Source organism: Chrysemys picta, chromosome 6, assembly GCF_011386835.1.
Source record: "Chrysemys picta bellii isolate R12L10 chromosome 6, ASM1138683v2, whole genome shotgun sequence".
In the NCBI taxonomy this organism is placed as follows: domain Eukaryota; kingdom Metazoa; phylum Chordata; order Testudines; family Emydidae; genus Chrysemys; species Chrysemys picta.
The window spans coordinates 91,049,343-91,070,563 of NC_088796.1; the positions used below are offsets into that span (position 1 = coordinate 91,049,343).

A 21,221-nucleotide genomic window follows, 5' to 3' on the forward strand; every position below is an offset into this window, starting at 1 on the left:
AGGGCCTTGGGAAGGAGCGGGGCCTCAGGGAAGGGTGGGGCAGTGGGCGGGGCAAGGGTGTTCAATTTTCTGGAATTAGAAAGTTGGCAACCCTACCATTCAGTGATTCATCCATTGAAAACTATTTTTTGAGATCTGTCAATCACTAATTCAATCAATGTAACATGTAAATATATAGTGCTAATTTTTTAATCAGACTTGTGTGGTACCAAAGCAGGTGCCTTTCAAAAGGCTATATTTATATCTATGCAGTTACCTTTATCAACCAAACTTGTAATCTCAAAGGATGGAAACAGATTTGTTTAACCATAAAAGCTTGTTGACTGGTATTAGTTATATTCCTACCCTGTAATTGTTTACAGGTTGAATCCTGTATCAGCTCTTCCATTATTTTGCCTGGATTTAATGTCAGGATAGCCAGCTTATAATGAGCCATATCATCTTGCTTGCTCTTTCTGAATATTGAGCATTAGCACTCTTCCAGTATTCTGGAATTTTCCTGATATTCCAAACATTATTAAAAACTTACATCAGCAGGCCAGAGCTCTCCTCAGCCAACTCTTTTCCCCAACGCTGCTTGATATTACACTCCCACATACTGCATATTTAATCTTTATATATGTATATGAGACTGAGTCATTGCCTTGGCAATAAAAAAGGAAAGACAGTAACAGATATTTGCTTGCGGGAAGAGGGCAAGATGCCTCAGCAGTAAATTGCAAAATGGTTAATGTAGGGTTGTGATGTTTGGTTCTGCCAAACTTAAAGGGCCATACTCCAGAAAGGAAAAAAGTTTCTGTACAAGGGCAAATCAGCACAGAGAGATTTAGTAGGAACCAGAAAGTCATTCAAGAAAGTGTTCATGGGGAAGGCGTTGCTTTAGTGGTGTACCTGTCACCTTTGTATCACAGCAGATATTTACAAATATAAGCTATGATAAAATACAGTGGTGTATAGTGAAAGTCTTGAAGGAACTAAGTGAAATTTGACCATGATAGGAAACAACTGTAATTACTGTAATAGTAGCTTTTTGACTATGGGGCCTACTCCCAAAATGGCATTTTGTATTACACAATAGCATTGTGTAAAACAGATGTCTGTTTTAATATTTTTCACTGCATTGAAACTTTGTAATATTGACTTAGTGGATGTACATAGTGATAACATGTACATAGTAATAGCATGTATCGTCTTTCAGTACAGTTGGACATACAGCAGGGGTGAAAGTGTTACCGAAATATCGGGTCCACCTAGCTGAGAGCCAATAACAGCCAGACAGGGATAAGGAAGAGTTGCTTTATTCTGCAGAAGAAAGGAGAGCTTTGCACCTTAGTACAAAAACTCTGTCTTACACACATTTTACAGATCCTTTATACACATTCAGACAAAGGTCCTTGTAGTGTTAACACTTGATTGGTGGTTGTCAGACCCGTGCTTTTGCTATCTGGTCAGTGAAAACCGGCTTGGGACCAGCTCCAACTACCGTAAGGCCTTGAAGGGAAGACAGTTGAAAAGTTCAGGCTACTGTGTACTTGAAGTGTCTGCTTCCCCCTAATGGCCCTGGTTGACATAAAGGCTGCTCTGTTAAGGGGGGGTCACTAGTAACTTTCACAGTCCCCCCTTCGGGCCTGACAAACCCCAAATTTGTCAGGCCCGTTACGCAATTTGTGATCAAGCTGGAGGGACAGATAGTGGGTTTTCTTATGGACAGCAGAGCTTTTGATCATAGCATTACACAGGCATTTGGCACATTGTATCATTGTCCAAATAACACATAGAAAGAAAAGAATCCATTTAACAATTGTTTGAAAGAGCCCCGTAAACCATGACCCAAGGTCTGGAAGGAGGTCCTCAAAACTAAAGGTGTGATCAAGAGATACAGCATGGAAAACAACAGCAGCATTCTGTTTATACATAGGTCATTCTGATATCTTGTTTTGCTCACTAATGTAGACTCTTAGTCTACATTCCATATTATCTACACAAGGTCGCAACAACTTCTCACACAGTTCTTTCCCACTCGCCTCACACATTCCTTGCTTCTACAAATCTCGCATTATTAGGGTTACAGTTAGCCTAACTCTTGCTAACGAACTGTCATGCATTGCATCCCCTTCCTGTCAGTTCTTTCTCTGCTTCCACAACCCCCCCTTTTGTATACTAGTACAACAAACATTTTCAAATCTCTATTTGCATTAAGTCTTGGAATTCAGATTTTACTTCAGATGCTTCAACCTAAAGGGTTTTGATTGGATGTAATGACAATGCATGATGAGCATGGACATGAAAGGTATTACTATTATTACGTCTTTTACAACAATAACATAATCCTAAGCTAACTAATAACAATACAAGCAATAACATTCCCATAGCAATACTATAATGGGGTTGTTGTACAGCCTTAGTCATAAAGCACAATACATCATACTTAGTACATAAAATAGATACTCTATAAACAGTATGAAAGGCATACTTTTCAACTTGATATATATTTTGAAGCATGTGAATTTGCCCTTGTACTTCAGAGATTTTCTGAATCTCTGGTAACAGTGAAAACAAATTCTGAAATCTATCAGATACTAAACTAGTCCAATTAAAGGGTATCTGGAACTTAAGGGCTACTTGAAAAACTCTATCTGCAGGCCAGTAAATGATATGGTTGCCTGCAGTGGTAGTGAGATTAAAATGTATGTCTTGCGATATGGTGTCATTAACATACACACAGCTATCATTAGCTTGAAAAAATAAGTGTCCTGTCAGGGTAGTTCCTTGTCCCCTACCCTCCCAGCAAACGTAGTCATGAAGAGTAACAACTTCTCCTGGCTTCAGTTTACGGATACACTGAAGCTGTGGGGGTTCTAATGACCAAAATGTCCATTGACTCCCTAACCCCATCCAAATGTCAGATGTAATCCCAGGAGCACTGACTAAAAATCGATTGGGCATACCAGGAGGTCTAATTTCCCAGATGTCTCGGTGAATTACCCAATCCCTCTAAGGTGCCACAAGTACTCCTGTTCTTCTTTTTGCCAATCCCACATGCATCCTCCCCATGGACCCGGCAGGATTAGGTATGTGGGAGCCCACACCCCCCCCAACCGGTCCATATGCTTGGAAGGAGCACTGAGAATGTCTGCACTTCCACCCAGAAAGTCTCCAAGTATGTCTCCATGGCCACAGATCAGATGGTACTCCTGATGTGTCTGTAAGGGCAGTGGGCCAAGCCTGATGCTCTAGATCATTCCGAATGGCCATTAGCTGGTCATTCAGGAAATCCTGAATTTCTGAACATGCTAGATCCCACTGCAATGCCTTCCCAGCCTCAGTGATATTCAATACCATCTCTGTCAGCAACTTCTGGGTCATAGAACTAAGGGCGGAGATAACATGTAACTCACCAATTCCAGCCTGTACCTGGGTTAGCTGTGCTCCAGAAACAAGGCCAATGGCCTTCTCTAGTTGCCCCAATTTCTCATCATGTTCTTGGTTCTTAAAAATATTCCACACTGCTGCTGCACTATTGGCCCCATCCCACAGGGATCCGGTCAAGTCACTTTTCTTTCTAGAGGAAATAACCCAAGCCCTCTGTTGTGCTAATCTAATGGCAGCCCCCTGTGAGCAATTTGGGTATGTAGAGGTGATCTGGAAACTGAATAAGGGTAATGAAAATGTAACAGTCCCTAGTGTAGTGTTAATCACAGTTCATTGATATCCTAATACATTTCTTTTTGGTGTAGTACTATACCACATTCCCAAGCATGGGTCCCACAAGTTTCTTCCTGCCAGTGTATAATTCTTTGTTTCTTCACCAGGATCAGTTCTTAATGTCTTTTGTAGTCAGGAATCCCTGGACTTTGGTGGTTTCAATGGAGTGTTCTTGTTCTCTTTTCCTGAAACAGTCATGGTTCAGCATCATACGGGGAGAGGTTACCAGCACATCACCCTGTAATGGTTTTGCTTCTTCTAGAAAAATCCAAAGGCACAGTAGGTCTGTCAGTGGACAAGGGAGAGGTTACTAGCACTTCACCTTGTCCTTTTTCCCTGCTGTCCAGAAGGCACAGCAGAGCTAGAAGGAAAAATAGGCTTATCATCAGTCGGAGAGTCCTCCCGAGGTGGAGGGGTCTTTTTACAGTGAGAAGCCTGGGTCCAGGTGGGCAGTCCTTGGCACTTCACAGCGGTGTTGGTGGTTAACAGGACTTGGAAAGCAGTCTTGCGTTGATGGACTTTACGTAGACTCAGTCTCCTGGTTTCAAGGAATGGCAGGGCTGCTAGGGTCTTTGGGTAGCACTTCTTTTATCTGTGAGAAAAGAAACCTAACACATTTCATTAATGCCTGGCAGTGTTTTGCAGATCTCATAGTTGCTTGGGCACATTCAGCCCCCCCTTTTCTTGGCTATCAGCCAAGTCTTAGCTGTGGGCAGTGTCCTTGGGTGGTGCCAGCATCTTATCTTTGGACTGAGCTTGCTGGCTATTTTTTTTCCAGTTAACTCGTTCTGTTCTTTTTCCTGCTTCCCTTCTTGGCTTCTTTTAACCTACAAAGGAAACTTCCACTCTTCACTCATACACCTTCTCCCAAAAATGAACACATACACAATTGCCATTATACAGTACATTAGTCTTATTACTCAATGTATGCCATGTACACCCTTCCAGTAAAATAACTTTATTACAGAGCTTTGGAGCAACAAACCAGGACAAGCACACCCACCTTTGAGGAGTCCACTCGGTACAACCTCTGGTGTCCAATAGCTTTCCTCCCTCCCCAGCCCTCTGGCTAGAAATCTGAGGTAGCCAGAAGGATCCCATGGGCAATATGGGGAGTGGGTTAACCTTCCATGTCCTTGCTTCCAAAGACTGTTGGTATGCAAATTTTAACAACAATTTTGGCCATAGAACATAAAAATAATTCCTATTGTGCCAGCGAATGCATGGTACGTTGAATGCTATTCAGCTGGCATCCGTTTTCTCTGATGATCTGAAAGACAAAAGAACAGAGGTCTACCCCTTCTGGGCAGTCAGTCATTGCTTAAAATATTTCCTTTATATACACATACTCTTGTTGATTTTAGGCAAAACAGAGGAATTACCCCATATTTCCTTTATTTGTTTCATAGGCAGCCCAGGTTTCAGTGGCTTCTACCTTATTAGTTAGAAAATTGCATTAATACAGATGCTTTCTGGCTTGCTTCCAGATCCAAAGCTATCCACAGCTTAAAAATTCTTACGTAAAAAGGGACACAATTAACTTTCCCAGACTTTTGATTGCCTTTTACTTCTAACTCCTGCTTTCAAACACCCAGTGATCTGAAAAAGACAACACAACCTATATTGGTAGCTTTGCATTTCTTTTACCTCTGCTACAATATACACTGCACATGTTCTGGGGAAAATGCACATACTATCCACAATTCAATTTCTACAACACTAGCCACATCAATTTCTACACAAGGTGTAACTATTTCTTTTTAAACACCGGGTAAAGACCATTTACTTAACATATAATCTAAAGGGCTATCCTCAGAGGGTTTTACCAGAGACCAGAGACCCACCCATCTGCCTGCTGACACTCTAACAGAGAATTACACAGAGAACAGAGGGAATTATGGCCTAATTACCAGAGACCCACCCACCTGCCTGCTGACACTCTAACAGAGAATTACACAGAGAACAGAGGGAATTATGGCCTAATAGGATCCTATTACAGGAATTTCTACTAATACTGACCGCTACAGGGGACGGGACAGAAGGATCCCAATTCGACCTCAGAGCTTCATCGCACGCGATGGCTTCCACTCTGAGGAATTACGAATGAGAGGCTCAGTTCCGTCCACACACCTAACGCCCAAATGTATAAGACAGAAATTCATTAACCGGTTAACCAGACCAGAACCAGATAGTGTCTCCTTATCCTATTAGGACTCACCTTATCGGAGCACGAACCCCAGGGGCTGCGGTGAAGCAGAGAAAAGGGGCGAAACACCCCGTTGGCGCCGTTCCCAATTCGCCGCAGCCGTCCGGAGTCCAATGTCCGAGCTAGGATAGTCCCTTCGTGGTCGCCAGAAACTGTTACCGAAATATCGGGTCCACCTAGCTGAGAGCCAATAACAGCCAGACAGGGATAAGGAAGAGTTGCTTTATTCTGCAGAAGAAAGGAGAGCTTTGCACCTTAGTACAAAAACTCTGTCTTACACACATTTTACAGATCCTTTATACACATTCAGACAAAGGTCCTTGTAGTGTTAACACTTGATTGGTGGTTGTCAGACCCGTGCTTTTGCTATCTGGTCAGTGAAAACCGGCTTGGGACCAGCTCCAACTACCGTAAGGCCTTGAAGGGAAGACAGTTGAAAAGTTCAGGCTACTGTGTACTTGAAGTGTCTGCTTCCCCCTAATGGCCCTGGTTGACATAAAGGCTGCTCTGTTAAGGGGGGGTCACTAGTAACTTTCACAAAAGTAAATGACTTACCAGTACTCCGGAGTCCTTAGGAGGGGGCACGGCCTCAACCAGAAGAGTCGGGGCCTCTACTGGAAGAGGCGGGGCCTTTAAATTCCCAGGCGCTTTAAATCACCATCAGAGGTACCCCGGGGCCCCGGCCTCTGGCAGAGCTTTAAAGGGACTGGGGCTCTGCTGCAGTAGCAGCAGCCGGGAGCCACTGGCCCTTTAAATCACCGCCAGAGCCCTGCCGCCGCTACCCCAGGGCTCCAGCAGTGGGGCTCGGGTGGTGATTTAAAGGGCCCCAGAGGTAGCGGCAGTGGGAGCCCCGGGCCCTTTAAATCACCACCCGAGCCCCAGTGCCGGAGCCCTGGGGTAGCAGCGGTAGCCGGGGGCTTGGGTGGTGATTTAAAGGGCCCGGGGCTCCAGCTGCTGCTACCAAGCCAAGCCCTTTAAATCATCCCTGGAGCCTGCCAGAGCCCTGGGGTAGTGGTGGTGGGGCTCCGGCAGCAAGTTAAAGGGCCTGGGGTGGTATTGGCAGCCAAGCCCTGGGCCCTATAAATCACCGCCAGAGCCCCGCCGCTGCCACCCCAGGACTCCGGCAGGCTCCGGGGACGATTTAAAGGGCCCGGGGCGGTAGTGGCAGCCAGAGCCCTGGGCCCTTTAAATAGCCGCCGGAGCCCCGCTGCTGCTTCCTCAGGGCTCTGGCAGCAGGGCTCTGGTGGCAATTTAAAGGGCCCAGGGCCCCAGCCGCTGCTGGGAGCCCCAGGACCTTTAAATTGCTGCCAGGGGAAGCCAATCCGCTCCGGTACGGCGCACCAGCTTACTTTCACCTCTGACATACAGCCAAAATAGACCCATAGCTGGATCAGTGACATCCTTTGTTTTTTTGGTTACTATATAAGTGAAATACATTCAGTGACAGGAAAGTAGCCTTGGTTTCTAAAAATCATAAAATCTGTATTGAAAACTTTGACTTTTGAGCCTTTTGAAACCATTTGCACTGGAAGACACAGTGCATCTGTTTTACCACTGTCTTCACAGAATAGACTATTTTGAAAAAGTTTCCAATAAGACAAAGGAACATCAAATCTACTGTTGGCAAAACATAAACTCCAGAGTCAGAAAATGTTCCTGCATATTAATCTTTGATAGGAGCCATATAACCTTAAAGAAAGTAAACATACTAGGAAAATAACACACTTCAGCAAATCTGCTTATTTATGAAAAATATGTTTAAGGTTATAGCCTCCCTCTCAGTACTGGGAATCCTACCAATTTCAGATCTGTTTTACCTTTTGTGTTCATAGTTGTTAGAATTGATCCCTGTTTAATAGTAACCTATTTGGATTTGGCATAGATTCCCCATTACACAGCAAATGACAGAGAAAATTTCATGTAATGTTGGAAGGTAAAGAAAGTGTAATTACTATCCTTGCTTGAGTCAAAAGTTTAAAGTATATTTTGAAAATTTTGTTTTTTGTTTTGAGACTACCACCTTCCACAGTGATTTATTGAAACAAAGCCAAATACAAAGCATATTTAACAGAGAATCTCAATATTTAATTATTTTATTGAGCAAGGCATTATTAAGAAATACAGAAGGCTTCAGGAACATTTTGAGAATCCAATATACTAATAATAAACCAAACATCGGACACAACAACATGCTTATAGCTTTTTAAAATTAAGGAGCATATCTGATTTTTTAGTGCATAAACCTATTTCTTTGATATTGGTTCACTTCACTATGTCTTTAAGGATACTTTCAACCTTTAAAAAAATGTTGAACAAATTATACGCAGTTAATCTTAGAGGTCTGATTTTCAGTGTTCTCATTTCCATTTATTGAACAAATATTGTGAAAAGCTTTAAATTGTTGTTTCCAGGTATTGGTGTATAGTAAATCTAAACATTTAGCAGACTTTGTAATGCATACATTAGTCTGTGGTGATCATGTGTGTTGGGTAGGAGAAACACAATTCAAAGAAGGATTTAAGCAGCAAGAGAAGGATTTAATCTATATATAGGAAGTCAACATAGACAGTTGGTGAGCTTGCTTTTTAATAAAGTATAAACAGTTGGGGAAGTGTTCCAACCTACAAGCAGATTATTACAAAATGCCTATATAATAAATATTTTTATATAACTGTAGACCCAAAAATGTGCTAGATGCTGAACAGACATAATGGAAGACATAGCCCCTGCCTGTATAGTGTGGGGAGGCAGAGGTGGAGGTATTTTAAAGATTTCATATTATTTAAAATGACTTCCGGATCCTTTGGCAAGTGATTCCTGAAATGCTGTGCAGGCAAGGAATAAAGCTGAGACATGAGCACAGACATTATTATGAAGTGATTTTTTTTTTTAAATACTCTTCTACAAAAGGCTGGAAACCTGGGGAGGAGTGATGATAGACTAGCTGCCAGCAACTGGCGCCCTAGGTGAACCATGCAATCGGCGCCCCCCTCCCCCAAGCCCCAAGGGCAGATCTAGTCTGAGGTTTTTGGTAAACTGGAAAACATTTTGCCCCTTTTTTCCTTTTAATGTTTTTTAAGCATTTTTTTTAAACAGAGGCTTAATTATTCTGTTTGTCCGTCCATCCATCCGTCCGTCTGTCCAACCAATGTTTCTCAGATTAGATAAAATAGAGACACAGAATAGATTTGTACACAACAGCTAGATGATACTTCAGTCCAATTTCAAATAAAAATGCACTAAAAATGTTAATTATAATTATTATTACAAATCCAAAATCATCTATTACGCTATCCTGCTTTAACTGCCATTACCACCACATCCAATATAGAAAGAAATAAGAAAACTCTTCAATAAACTTTAACCTGTATTTACAAAACACTCTGTGTTCTTAAAACATGACTTTTCTTGCTTTCTAAAACACGCTGTCTTTTGCACCATTGTTGAAAGCAGATATGTTTATATCAATTTTAACTTTGAGAAGCTACATTCCCTACTAGCTACGGAAACTGGAAAAGTTAAAAGAATGCATAGAGCTATAAAAATGTTTGGAAAACTGTCTGTGAGTTTATTTTCACAAACAAACTTCAGTACTTCTTCAGGAGTTTCTCAAGTCGTCTTGAAAAAGCCTGACGCTCACTACACAAATCTGTAGCATCAATGTCTTTTAAATTTGCATGAGTCAATGCTGACTCCAGTTTTATACAAAATTTTCTTATCTGTTTTGCTGTTTTCTTTTGCAAGCTGTGGATAGCATATAGAAAGCCAAATACAGACTCTAGCTGCCGCATCTGTTGAAATCTTTCGTCAACCAAGTGAATCAAGTATCAAGGATTGCGAAGCAGAAATTCACTTTGAACCTTTCTTTTGGGTTCTGAATGAGTATGTCTCGTCCTTCATACGAAAACTGCTGTTTCTTTTGCCGAATGCGAACTGTCTCTGGTTCAAATTCTGTTGGAAAGTCTATTTCTTCAGCAAGCTCGAGAGAATCTACCAGTGTTCTTTCAAACCTTTCATCACTTCTGAATTCCTCCAGAATATTTTTAGTTTGCTGCAGTTTTTGAATAGCAGAATGTATGTTCAAGTTCTTTTCCTGAAGCTGCTTACTAGTGACGTTAATCTCGAAAAGGATATTATACCACAAAATGAGTAAAGTCACAAATTTGAACTTGGAAAGGCCATTTGCAAGAACTTCTGCATCTAAACGTGCCGTATTGCCAGATGATTCAGTAAAGGTAGTATCATCAGAAATTTCAATTAGGACATCATAAATGTTTCCAAGTTCCTAGCGAAGAGGCTTCAAAGCATCAATGCGACTCTCCCATCTTGTCTGACTAAGTGGTTTCACAGTTAGAGAATTCACATGGCAAGTCAGAATCTCGGCATGTTGAGCCTGAGAAAAAAACATAAACACATAAAATTTGCACCAGGTCAAAGAAACTGCTTGCCTCCAAATAGCATCTAGCAGCATCATCGACAACTAATTCAGAGAATGCACACTGCAAGGAACAAAAAGGGCCTTAGGATTGATTTCCATCATTCTCCTTTGCACGCCATTGTCTTTACCCTTCCCATTACTCCCATTATCATAGCCTTGGCCATGTAAGTTTTCAACTAATAATGACATTGTTTCAAGCTCTTGTAGAATAGTTTGTCATAAATGCTCCAGTCTCCTTCAGTGGTACGAAACCCAGAAAATGTTCCTTTATGAGCACTTCAGCATTATCTTCATCTGCAGACTTTTCCATATCCACAAAACAAATGATCATCGTCATTTGTCCAACATGACTCACATCTGGTGTACAGTCCAGTATTATTGAAAAGTATTTTGCAGAATGGGCAGCTTCTACAATTTTCTTTTTAATGGCATTTGCTAGGATTTGAATCAGTTCATTCTGCATATTTTTTCCTATGTAATGAACCTATGTTTCATGATCAGTTATTTTACGTAGATGCTCCTTCATGACTGGATCAAACAAAGCTAGGTATTCAACAAATTTTAAAAAGTTTCCATTACCTGGAGTGTATAATTTTTCATTTCTACTGCAGCTGCGGAATGCTAAATTTTGCCCACCAAGAACTCTCACTAAAGCTCTAATATTTGTTGCCAATATTCTTCTTTTTCCTTGATCACATGTAAATTTTCTTCTTCGATCATTTTTCCAATCATAATTCAAGTTCTTTCCAATTTTGAAAGCATTCCAAATGTTCTGTACTTCTTTCATGTGAAGAGAGAATTGAAGATATGTTTTTCAGTCCTTCGAACCATTTTCAGTAAGTGATGTACCAATTGCTTGATTTCTAAACAACTTGCAGCAAAAGCAAAACAGAGTCCTTCGATACTGAATATTGTAACCAGTTTCGATGAATTTCTTCCCCATTAATGAGTTTCCTCTTGTAATACTGAGCAGAGTATTTTCTTTTAGGGAAGGGAAATTCATGAACTTGTTCAGGTCCATGTTCCACGAGAATTTGCTGCACACAGTCATCACATCTGGGCCATGAAACTGGGTCCCCAAACTGTAACTTGTTTGTAACTTTCTCATCCTTTCTTCCTTCTACTTCATTTACTTCAATTTCTGCATGTACATTTTCTCTACTTCCATATCAGTCTGATGCTGTGAGCTGCCTTCATCTAGAAGTAAGTTTCCATCATCTTGAGTTTCTAAACTGCTTTTTTGTGGATGTGAGCTACCCTCCTCTGCAAGTAAAATTCCTTCATCTGGATGCTGTGAACTGTCTCCATCTTTATTTGGATTAAAAAGAGGATATTTCAGGAAGGATCCCTGCTGTTTTGCTTGGTCCTTTTCCTTCTCAGCCTTTTGTTTACTATATTCAGCTCCTGAGGGTTTTCTTTTTCCTCTTTCTGCCATGGGGCATTTGAATATTATGTACTGTGCTCCTGACTGCAAGCATTATAGCGTTAAGGATGGCTGACACACCCATGACATGGTTGGTGATTTAAACCACGTTGCAGCCATCCTGACACGTCTTTTCACTGCTTAAAAATTCAGTGATTAGTAACATACTCTTACTTACCTATTAAAACAGTTAGTGTTTAAACGGAAACAAAATGACCTTTTTCGATGTTCTCATCCGGTTGTTTGGAAAGTAATCCCCTTCCTTGCGGTTACCCGTTTGGAGTATGATGTCATCACTTTCGTAGTCTATTAAGCATTAACGCTGTTACTTTTCTTTTTATGGACCTTGTTTATTACATGTGAACCGGTTATAACAAAGAAAAGTTCATAATTATATAGCCCGAGAACAACGCTAAGGTTTAATAACGCTTAAAAATACTCACATTTTGGATTTATAATGCTGAAAGACCATATTCTTTATTCTTTAGCACCAAGAAACACAATTTTCCACAGTATTCGCTCGATTCTTAACCATCTACCTGCAACGTGTGTTAAAATAACTGTTTGACATGTATCAACTCGCGATATCTCTGCTCTACATGAATTTCCAGCTATGCGACCTTGATGTATATTAGAGTTAGGTGTCACTAGCATTGCAGCTCTTGCCGCTGGTGGATGTGTTTCATTTTGGCTTTATTTTTGCAGTAAATAAAAGATTTGACATGTTAATACAGTCTCAGAAATGTAGAGAAATGAATTATAATTCATATACCCTCCATATGCGCATGGGAATTGAAATAATGACATCATTATTTTATTTGTATTTTTTTTTCATCTTTTTCATTTTTTTTTAAATTTGATTTTTTTCCCTCTAATTTGGTGCCCCATTTAACTTGGCACCTTAGGTGACTGCCTAGTTCGCCTATATGGACAGGCTGCCCCTGAGCTAAGGCTCTGCGCAGGATGTTGAGAGGGTACAAAAGAACATTATCTGCATCCAACAACACAACAAGAAATCTGGTTAGCATCACAGCATACAGGATGTAGCAATATAATACAATTAAAATATTTCATTTAACATACCAGCAAACTGGTATGTTAAATGAAATGGCACTAAGGTGTCTTGCAGGCTCCATGTTTTTGGAAATAGATGGATTAGTTCATTTTAATAATAATGCTCAATCACGAAACAAAAGTTTTACTTTTTAAAATGACCCTTGGGTGCTCTGTTTTGTACTTTAATGAATAATCTATTTTCTCCAATTGTTGCCCATGGTGAAGAGCTGTACATTTTGAAATCAGCCTGCTGTAACTATTATATATAACTTGTATATGTTTCAACGTGAAATAATGTTTCTGTCAAGTGTGGAAGTGTGTATGTAAATAGTTCCAATGCTGAAATTCTCATAACAATATGTCTTGCAGCATTGTTTAGCTATAATTCGAGGTATGCAGAGACACTAATTTATTTCACTAGACTCTAATTTGATGCAATATAAAATACAGGGTAAAATATTTGTACTGGAAAAATGTATCAAATACTGAGTGGGAACATAGATTAATCTAACTAACGTCACTTTTTTATTTCCTTCTTAACTATCAACACTTTCTGTCTTTGGTTTCAGGCAAAACATAACATGATTGCATTACATCTTCTGCCAGTGTTTTTCTTAACAAGCTTGAACTGAATAGCAATAAGTAACAGGAATGAGGCAATTTTCTCCCCATATTCAACAATTTGTTCTTAAATTTGAAATACAAATATACCAATTATCTCTAGCTTGCTTCCAGATAAGCAGTTCCTTATGATAATCCCAATGCATGTCTTTTTAGAATAGTAAAGAAAGAAGTAATGAAAAGCAAATAAGGGCTAGCATTATACATTATGGAAGAGGCTCGAAAAACTATGAAGATTACATCAAGAAACTGCAATTTCTAAAAGAAGAAAGTCCTGGTATACTTCAGTGAGATATTGTCCAAGTTAGTATGTTAGTACCAGAGCAGGATAGTGATACAGTTAATTAAGCAGGGGACAATACGTGATGATCCCTTTATGGTTTATTTTCAAGCTAGCTCTGTTCTCTCTTTAACAGTTAGCTTGGATTTTCATTTGTTTTAAAAACACACAAATAAAGTGCAACTATCTGTCTTACAGTAATATCACAATGGTCCTGGACATGGTATAATCTGGCTTTGTAAAGACTAGTAGAAGTAGTTCAGATTTGGATTTGTTAACATACCCATCACAGTTACCAGTGGTATATTGCTTCAGTTTTAAATTTGGAAAATGACTTCAACTGCTACTCTGAAACCTAGCTTGAGAAAGTGACCAGCCATATAAGTACAATAGTATTGTCTGTGTGTACTGTGTTCAAGATTTATTTTATGGTAACTACAGTGTGCTGTTGCCCACATTATTGCTGCTGCATGAGGTCTCCATTTTGCAGTCCTTACATAAGTAGTCCCATTAGTGCTAATGGATGCCCTAATGTGAGTAAGGTTTACAGAATTGTGTAATTCTAGTTGCCTGCATAACTATTTGTTGCTTAATTTCAATTTTTCAATGAAATTACACACAGAATACCATTAGTTTTATGTCCTTGCAATAAGATCTATATCCCAATTAGAAGCAACTTATTTGATTTATTTCTTATAGGAGTGAATCTAATGAGATTCTAATTGTCCTCCAGATGGTTTTATCCAGAGGTTCAAACTTCCAGGAGCTGGAGTTTTTTATTTTTCAGTCTTTGCACATGTTTTTCAATCTGTTGTATGCATACTATGCTGTGAACTAGTTAAACATCTGTACAGGGCTGTTAGTAGAGATAAGTGGAACTAGTCATTTTGGATAGAAAGGCAAGATTTATACCAACATCTGTGAAGGTGTTTTGGTCACAACTCTGACTTTTTGTCTTTTTTCTTAATGGTTGTTTTAGTAATGTCACGATATTTTAAAATTGGGTTATGGAATCCACCACGTTTAGAATATAGAAAATATTAATATCTTATTTTGTATAACTACTTTGTTAACATTGCAGACCCAAAAACCTTGAAAGAGATATAAGGAAATGTTGACATTTTTTGTTTATCTGCCAGACTGTCTAGTAATTTCTCAAGGTTAGCTTTAAATCAGGAAGGTTCTTGTTCTTGACATGCAAGTTTTATTGCACTTAAAAAAACAACAACAACACATTAAGGTCTTGATCTTACGCCACTTAAGTCAATGGGAATGGGAACTGTCTTAACTTCAGGTCAGATCTTGCCTTAGCTGACCAGTTTAAATATCCTAAATAGCTTAAGGAGGACAGAAAGGGGGAAACAAACAAAACTAAATGAAGGAATAAAATCTTAATATCTGGCCTTAGTCTGCTACATATGGGAAATAGGTGTTAATTAACTGGAAATAACCTAATAATTTAATATCCCCAGATTTGGTCCATATTTCATGTGTTCCTGTTTGTTGTCCCTGTTTGAGGGCATTACTGACTGTCAGGATAAGGGGTCAAAACAATGGGGGAGGGGGAGATCAGGAAAAACTCTTTTTTTTTTTTATTTGCAAGTAAAGACACTAAAAAGAAAGTTGCATGGTTGTTTGTTTTTTTTTGTTTGTTTTTTTAAAGAAAAATATACAAACAATTACTTATTTCCAAGAAATTAAATCTAAAGTCTGCCTGCTACTGATGATTCACTATCTGATTAGGAAAATGAAATGGGTTTTTAGTGGGCAGGTGTGTAGTTTTGCTCTGGTCTAGGCAGGGGAAAATGTGCTGAAGTTCACTGGCATTTTACCAGTCATCAATCAGATTTCTTTTTTTATGCCTCATCACTTTCACTGACTTGATCATCAAAGAAAGAGAGTTGACATGCAGTTTACAGTGAATTTAGCCTAGGCTTTTTTATTGATTTTGTGTGTGTGAGAGAGAGATCAATGTGATTTCTTGTGACTATTTTGTTTACACTTCCAAACTTCCCAACTTGTTTTGGAATATAAAAATTATCATTCTTCCCTGACAATAAATGAGAAAATAAATTGTTAGCGTGTTAGACTTTAAGTGATATTTTCACCTGGTTTGAAAATATATCGTCAACCTCACAATTTTTTTCTTAAGAACTGGTCTAAAATATTTATTTTTCCATCTTCTCATTTTAGCAGAATAAAACCCACTGAAAACAATGGCTGTATTTCTACTATATACAATAAAGCTTCAACACTCTTTCTCCATCCACCCTTCACTAGGGTGTTGGGGAGAAGAATCACTACATTTGTTGTATGTCTGACAAGATAATATAGTAATGTTTATGGCATTTCTAATGCATTTTTCTTGAAATAACAAGAACAACTGTTTTTCCCTCCAGGTGATATATGCTGTAATTCAGGAAATAAATTTTCTCATCAGTTTGTGTGTACCAAATAAAATCTAACAAGATGAATAACATAACAGTGTCAAGAAACATTGGAACCATCTCACTAGAAAAAGGAATTTTTGCTGAGGGTATAGTATGCTGTATGTCTATAAGCCAGTATGTTTCTTTTTTTATGAAGAGGCAAAGGACAACATTTATTATTAGTTTAGGCTTGTTTAAAAACAGCAACAGCAGAAGAAACAGAACAAAGACTGATCATAGCATAAAACTCCCCCCCCCCCCCCCGCCCCCAATTTATTTTTATAAATCAAGAACCTTCGTACTGGAGTCAGTCCTGCTGTTAGTGGTCTGGGTGAGATCAGGGTCACACTTTTTTGGGGGGAGGGAGGGGATTCAGGTAGGGGAGAGGTTCCATAAGGACCAAATTAAGCCGTGATATAAGTGGTGGTGAAAGTTGATCAGAAAAAAAGTGCAAGTCAAAATAGTGTAATGTGCACCAATTTTGCATGCCCTGGATGTACAAAATAGGTAGAATAGGACTTACTAGGTGAGTGAAGATAAGTAAGGCCCAGCAGGAACACCACATTGGTTCAAGTTGCATTGCTTACCATATGTATCCATTTTCTGATCAGTTTATGCTATCATTTATATCACTGTAGAATTTGGCCCAGAGAATTCTGTAGAATATGCATCTAGTAGCCTGGCTAAGGGGATCTCTACAAAGCAAATGCACGCTAGAGGGGATATTGTTGGCCTCCTCGCTGGAGAAAAGTGATCACGGTACTCTGCTTTGATGGGGAAGATACACTCCTTCAAATGCAAGAGGATAATATTCCCCACGGAGGATGCTATGTGCAAATATAGTACATCCCATCTTTGATATTGAGAGTTCATTTTCATTTAAAAATAATGATGCTACTCTTGTCCAACAAAGGCTAACTTGCAGATAAGAAAACTGCTACCTACATAGGCATTAGTGAACAGTTCCTCCTAAGAAATCACCAATGCTACTGCTTTTAGCACTCAGAATTTTCCTGGCATGTCTCCCATTTTAAAAGTCCAGTCCTACTAACAATGAGTTTTGCCTGTAACTTCAATGGGAGCCAGATGAGGTGGTATATACTGGTCACTTTAATTGTTCTTCCACACAAGCCACACCATTTTAAAAACTATAAGATGAAACTTATAGGGTATTAAAAATGGTTATAGTATATTTTGATGTACTCTGTTAAGCAATACTCTTAATAGGAAATTTAAAACCAAGAGTTAAAAATAAATCTTACAACTTGTTTTAATGCCGTCTCCAAATTTTTCTCTACTTTTGACACAAGTTTGTATGTATGTGCTCATGTGTGCACCAATGAAGAGGACTACAATACTCTTTTAGCAGATAATAAATGAAGACAGAATCTGAAATGAGTATGAAGAAACCTCACCACTGACTAGGTTGTCTTGCTTTAACTGCCCAATCACTGACAAAACAGGACATGATACGGTGTGCAGTCATCATAACCTTTTATACAAGATCATTTCAGTTTAAGATCCCTGCTTCCCAGGTTTTATTTCTGCTTCAATGCTCTGATTGTTTACCTCTAAAGAATAACTTCATAGGGCACATTATACACTTGAAGAGAATAGTGAAAATATATGAATTAATAGTTTTGTCACTGAAGTATTTATTTGTTAGACTGGGTTTTTAAAAACTTTTCTACTGAACTTTCAATTTTTTATTTTTATTTTTTTGTCTTAAACAAATTGCTTTGTTTTGTCTGTTCTGCTTTTCTTTATCTTTGTTCTTTATCTATGTTGGAGTAACTAGATTTCTAGAAGACTTTGTACTTCATAGCAGTTAATCTTTGCAGTATTCTCAAGATTGTTAGACCTAAAAATTGACTGCTAAAGGCTTTCCCTGAAGAATTCTGAAATGCGGGATTTTTTCCAGGCTGTCCTTGCTCTCTCCTGTCCCTCTCGTCCTGCAGATCTTGTAAATGCTGTGTGAACAGGGCAGAGCTTTTTTTAAAAAAACCTCAGGAGGGCTGTCGGTGGGGATTGGGTGAGAGCCAGTGGTTTGGGTGGTGGCTATTCACTGGAATCCTGTGGATCCGAGGAAGTGTACAGGAGAGAATCCCCAGTGAGGTTTAAGAGTGTGTGACGGCAACAACCCTTCTAGAAAGCTTATTGAAGGAATAGGAGTCCTCCCTACTATGCTTAAGGAGGCTAGTTTCCAGCCCTTGTGTGTGATCTGTTAGTTGAAAAGATTCTTCTGATTTCATTGACAAGTTTCCATGGCAGTTGGGTTACATGTTGAGATCTATACCTCTGCAAGAAAATGTCCTAGAGACTTTTTTCATTTAAAAAAAAAAACAACAAAAAAAACGTACAGGCCAAATCCTTCAGTGCTGAGGTATGGGTGAACAACTTTAAATATAAATATATGGAGATACACCTATCTCATAAAACTGGAAGGGACCCTGAAAGGTCATCGAGTCCAGCCCCTGCCTTCACTAGCAGGACCAAGTACTGATTTTGCCCCAGATCCCTAAGTGGCCCCCTCAAGGATTGAACTCACAAGCCTGGGTTTAGCAGGCCAATGCTCAAACCACTGAGCTATCCCTCCCCCCATTTGGTGTCTGTATCAAATTAAGTGGAGCCAATGTTTTGTAGCAACATTGCTAATAATAATTTTGAGTTTTAAAATTGTATTTTAATAAACTAAACTTTAGTACTGGACACTATCAGCTAGTGGAATCCAGTAAACTCAATCCTGTCCTGTCTTTGGGGGATAAGGGTTTTTGGGGGGGGGGGAGGGGCAAGGAAGGGGGAAGGGATTTTGTGTGTGTGTTGCAAAGTGGCAAAAATTACACTTCTTGAATGGTGGTGAACACCTCTCTTCTTAGAGTGTCAGAATTCATGAACTCCTTTTCAGTTCTTTTCAAATGTCTTGAGATGTTTTTTTTAAAGTGCCTAATTTGGGGGGAGAGAGGTGTGAATTTGAGAGGAGGGCTAAAACTGGACTTATAATAGAAACTCAAGTTCAACCTTAACTATATAGGTTTCAGAGTAGCAGCCGTGTTAGTCTGTATCCGCAAAAAGAAGAAGAGGAGTACTTGTGGCACCTTAGAGATTAACAAATTTATTAGAGCATAAGCTTTCGTGGACTACAGCCCACTTCTTTGGATGCATATGACTTAACTATATAGTGGCTACTGTTCTCCAATAACAATACGAGAAAGAGGAGATGGGAGAGCCCTCAAATGTAGGGACAGATTCTGTCCCTTGCTACCACTACTATATATCACTCTGGCAGCATGTAGGGGCTGTAGTTGGCTGGAGGAGCATTCCCTTGGCACAGCATAAGGCTGCTGTAGTTATCATAAAGAAGAACAGGAGTACTTGTGGCACCTTAGAGACTAACAAATTTATTAGAGCATAAGCTTTCGTGGACTACAGCCCACTTCTTCGGATGCATAGAAGTGGGCTGTAGTCCACGAAAGCTTATGCTCTAATAAATTTGTTAGTCTCTAAGGTGCCACAAGTACTCCTGTTCTTCTTTTTGCGGATCCAGACTAACACGGCTGCTACTCTGAAACCTGTAGTTATCATACACTACCTATCCCTTACAAGTCTCAGGGCAAGAAGGGGTAGAATCATAGAATATCAGTGTTGGAAGGGACCTCAGGAGGTCATCTAGTCCACCCCCCTGCTCAAAGCAGTACCAATCCCCAACTAAATCATCCCAGCCGGGGCTTTGTCAAGCCTGACCTTAAAAACCGCTAAGGAAGGAGATTCCACCACCTCCCTAGGTAACCCATTCCAGTAATGCCATGACACATGATACTGAGGGGATTCTGGGCTAATATAAATTAGAGCAGCCATGTGCTGCTCTAACTTATGCTGTAGGGTGCTCTGGGGGCCCAAATATCCTATCTGGGGAATGCAAAGATGGCATAAAGCCATCTTTTCCCTACGCTTCCTATATCCTGGGCTGCACATTCTGTGCTGTGCATCTTAGAGGCACAGCACAGAAATGAAGCTATTACCAGGAGATTACGTCTTGTACAACAGTCAAGTTGGATGAGTCTGTCATTTCAGGGGTTTACACTTCATGTGTGTGGTGTGGTGTTCTTTCAACAAGCAGTTTAGAAGCAACACGAATATAAAGGATTTCCTTCAGTGAAGTGTTGTGCATTAAATTTGATTGGTATTGTGAAACAAGTTTCCTCTTTATTTTGGTTTATTCTATGTAAATATTTTTGTAATTAACTTTTAGGTTTTAAAAAAGTTTTAGTCGAGTTATTTTATAGGGAGCATCGTTTTTGCTGTGCAGTTATTATAATTGTAATTACTCTATGTGCTACAGTCTGCAGTTTACTCAGATGAAGAATGCTTGCAAATAGGCTAGGAAGAACTGCAGTATAAACTATTATTTAAACCTGTTTTGTTTTAATAACTTGCTACTTGTGGTCTGGAATCCTGACTCTTGGTACCAAGGTATTAATGTTGCAATAACTGGTGACTGCTTAGTTCTATGACAAGTTATAATTTTGTTGTAACTTTATCCTTTTTAGTGTATTTTGTAGAAATGAGTAATATTGATATTCTCTTTCCACTTGGTTTCTATAATTAAATAACTATCCTTTGGAGACAATTCCTAACTAAAATTTGTATGCATATGTTTATGAGCCAGGATTCTTATATTCTACTTCCTGGTATACCACAGACTTTCTCTGTAACCCATAATAGTTATCTAGCATCACCAAAAAAAATTGTGCATGAAACACACAATGCAGGGGCACAGATTGGTGTTCATCTGAACATCATGGGATGTGTATGTGCAAACTCCAACTTGCATGTGTGCACTGGGGGTTGCATGCATCCAAGCCAGTCATGCATAAGTTGTTTTGAAGATGTAGGCCCTAACTTGTGAATAACTCAAAGAATAGTGAAAATTGTTTTTTTTTAGGTTAGAAAGTGGAAGGTACTATGAGTGCTAAGTAATACTATTATTAGGTTGCATCAACCATGATAATTGTGGCTAACAAGTGCAGTGGATTGACCCTTGGACAGAATCAAAAGATTAATTT

The 21,221-nt window shown here is 39.3% G+C and overlaps 1 protein-coding gene and 1 pseudogene across 4 annotated transcripts in view; one reads left to right on the forward strand and one right to left on the reverse strand.

Moving 5' to 3' along the window:
* The window catches only part of PLGRKT (plasminogen receptor with a C-terminal lysine), a 51,647-nt gene that overhangs the window by 16,980 nt on the left and 13,446 nt on the right, over positions 1-21,221 (forward strand). The window lies entirely within an intron of this gene.
* Positions 7,975-19,551, reverse strand: LOC135972216 (uncharacterized; annotated as a pseudogene).